Source organism: Theobroma cacao, chromosome 5, assembly GCF_053813885.1.
Source record: "Theobroma cacao isolate CCN51 chromosome 5, ASM5381388v1, whole genome shotgun sequence".
Classification (NCBI taxonomy): Eukaryota; Viridiplantae; Streptophyta; class Magnoliopsida; order Malvales; family Malvaceae; genus Theobroma; species Theobroma cacao.
The window spans coordinates 42,767,905-42,771,181 of NC_142643.1; the positions used below are offsets into that span (position 1 = coordinate 42,767,905).

The 3,277-nt window shown below is 30.8% G+C and overlaps 1 long non-coding RNA gene across 1 annotated transcript; it reads left to right on the forward strand.

Moving 5' to 3' along the window:
- Positions 1 to 240: 240 nt before the first annotated feature.
- LOC148762946 (uncharacterized) lies at positions 241 to 997 on the forward strand. The gene is made up of 2 exons (XR_016026429.1): positions 241 to 372; positions 517 to 997. It is a non-coding gene; the product is annotated as an uncharacterized LOC148762946 (long non-coding RNA).
- The last annotated feature ends 2,280 nt before the right edge of the window (positions 998 to 3,277 follow it).

Sequence of the window (3,277 nt, forward strand, 5' to 3'; positions counted from 1 at the left end):
ATAAGTAAGAATCCTACATTTCATGAAAAAACCATGCATATTAAGATGGACTATCTCTTCATCAGAGAAAAAGTGCTTGTTGGAATAATAAATCCAAAGTATGTTTCTACCAACCCACAACTAGCAAATTTTTTTACCAAAGCCTTGCTGCCAAAACAGTTCAGCTTTCTTCTTGGCAAGATGAGCATTTTGGATATACATGCTCACCTTGAGGAGGAGTCTTAATGTAATTTAATTTGTTCTTCAAACTTACCCCAACTTTGGCTGATTGGAGAAATAATTTTTCATTTGTCCTTTTTTATTTTAGGTGTTGACCATGTCGGAGGAGATATGTTTATCGAAGTTCCTCAAGGAGAAGTTATTTTCATGAAGGTTAGTATATGTGTGTGCATACACCACACCTATACACACGCGAAAGATATGTAGTTCAATATATATTCATTGATTACATACTTTCAATCATTAAATTTAATTTTTATTTAATCTAAAAAGTAATTTTAACTTGAAATTTTGTAGTGGATACTTCACGATTGGGGCGATGATCGATGCTTGAAGTTATTGAAAAATTGCTACAATGCTTTGCCAAAGTTTGGTAAAGTGGTAGTGGTGGAATTAGTTGTGCCAGAGTCTCCCATGACCGGCATTGTGACCAAGAATACCTTAACACTTGACGCAGGCTTGTTTATCGTTGTCCCTGGTGCAAAAGAGAGGACAAAGGAAGAGTACGAGGCATTGGCAAAAAAAGCTGGATTCTCAACTTTTAGACTTGTTTGTCGTGCTTATAGCTATTGGGTGATGGAATTCCACAAAAATATTATTGTCTGATTTGTAACGATTATTAGTTGAGATTTATGATGTGATAATATGAAGTATAAGTTTTAACTTTTTTAATATAACATGATTTTAAATAATATGAAAGGATCGACGAATCCTTAACTATCTCATAATCTTATTGTATTAATTTCAAAATTTATCACAATGATTGAAATTATATAAATTCTCATACTCTATGAATAATTGAGATTACAGAATTATATACAATTACTATAAGTGAAATGAAATTAATTAAGTATGGTCATTTTCATTTATCTTTAATTTTTAATTACAAAAGCAATTAGTAAGGATATAAGATAAATTTTTGATAAATATTTTAGATTCGAATTATAATATTTTCTCTTATATTAAAAATGCAAGAATCACATAAAGGGGAAGAAAAGTGGGTGGTGTCATTGCGATGCGCTATTGCAAGTTTGCGTGGGTTCTTTGCTCAATGGTTTTGAAGTTTGAAAGGCAGATCTCAGGCCCTGTTTTAAGGGCAAATCCAATTAACTGTTCTGGCCCATTGCAACGAATTAGCCATCTAAGGATAATAGAACTCTTAAATCATGGGCTTTTTGTTCCGAATTCTGGCTGTGGAGGGGTTTTCTTTTTAAAAATTAAAATTAGTCCAAAGTTGGGTGCAATATGAGAGAATTTTTTTTATAAAAAAGGTAATCACTTTTTGGTTACATAATTATTAAATCGAGATACATATTGTGTATTAATATTTTATTTTTTAATATCGAATATTATACCATAAGATATGATGAAAAATGTTAAAATTAATTATAAATAATATTTATATATGTAAAAAAATTGAAAAATGTTATATTTTTTAACAGAATTAAAAATTTTAGGATGTAAATTGAAAAGATAATTAGTTTTTGAATTTAAAATTTTAACATATTCTTTAATAATATAGATCTTTAAATAAAATATATTTTTTATATTAATTTATTAATTTATTAATAAAAAATATTTATCATGTTAAAATTAAAAGGAAATTTGATTTTTTAGTATTTTTTTGTTTAAAATATAATGATTGAAATTCATAAAATATAATTTTTCATGTTTCAACTTTAAAAAATAATAAAAAATAAAATTTTTAATAATTAATTAAAATTAAATTTATAAAAAAGTGTATAAATTGTATCGTACGATATGCCTCTATATCATAAGATACGTCTTGCGTATTGTACAATACACTTTCGATACTTAATCAAATAAAATATAATTATTTTCCCAACTTGCTAACCAGAAACTGAAATTGTTGTTTTCCCAATGCCTTGGTGAAAAGATCAGCTGATTGATTGTAAGAGGCAATGTAGCGACTAACAATTAAACCTTGCTGAATACAATCACTATTAAAATGATAGTCATTTTCAATGTGCCTAGTACGTTTATGGTAGATCGGGTTATTAGCAATATGCATAGCTGCTTGATTGTCACAAGATAGCTGGAAAGGCAAAGAGTGAGAAATAGTCAAATTAAAAAGAAAGTAACTGGTGCAACCAAATTAACTCACAAGCAGTTGTAGCCATGGACTGCTATACAACTTCGACAGAAAAACGAGAAACAGTGATTTGTTTCTTACTCCTCCATGAAATAGGAGAGTTGCCAAGAAAGATAAAATATCCACTTAGTGAACGCCGAGTGATGGGGCAACTGGCCCAGTCAAAATCACAATATGCTGTAAGGGAAAAGATCACTACCGGAAGATAAAAATATTCCTCGGCCTAGCACAAGTTTAAGATATCTCAAGATCCGTAGAGCAGCTTGCCAATGCCCTTGACGACGTTGGTGCATAAATTGAGATAAAATATGAACTGAATAACAAATATCAGGCCTAGTGATTGTCAAATAAATCAATCTCTCAATTAATCGATGATAAAAACCAGGATCATCAAGTTAGTCGCTATCATCCAAAGCTAACTTATGATTTTGTTCAATGGGAAAGTGTACCGGCTTGGAAGCAAGCATACTTGCTTCTCGTAAAATGTCCAATGTATATTTTCATTGAGACAATGCAATACCGTCACGACTATGAGCGACCTCCAATCCAAGAAAATATTTACGGTTACCAAGATCTTTGATGGGAAACCAAGCCGTCAAATATTGCTTGAGAGCTTTTGTATGTGAGATGTCACTGGTGGAAATAATGACATCATCCACAAAAACAAGAATGGCAGTGAATGAAGTGCCTTTGTGATGTAAAAATAGAGGAAGTATTAGCTTCGTATTGAATAAAACCAAACAGCAGAATGGCAGTAGAAAATTTGGCAAACCATTGTCTAGATGCCCGCTTTAAACCATATACAGACTTGCAAAGCCAACAAACACGATCATCACTTGTAGATAAATAATCAGAGGGACGCTTCATGTACACTTCTTTATTTAAGTGTTTATGGAAGTTCCTCAAGGAGAGGTTATTTTCATGAAGGTTAGGATATATGTATAT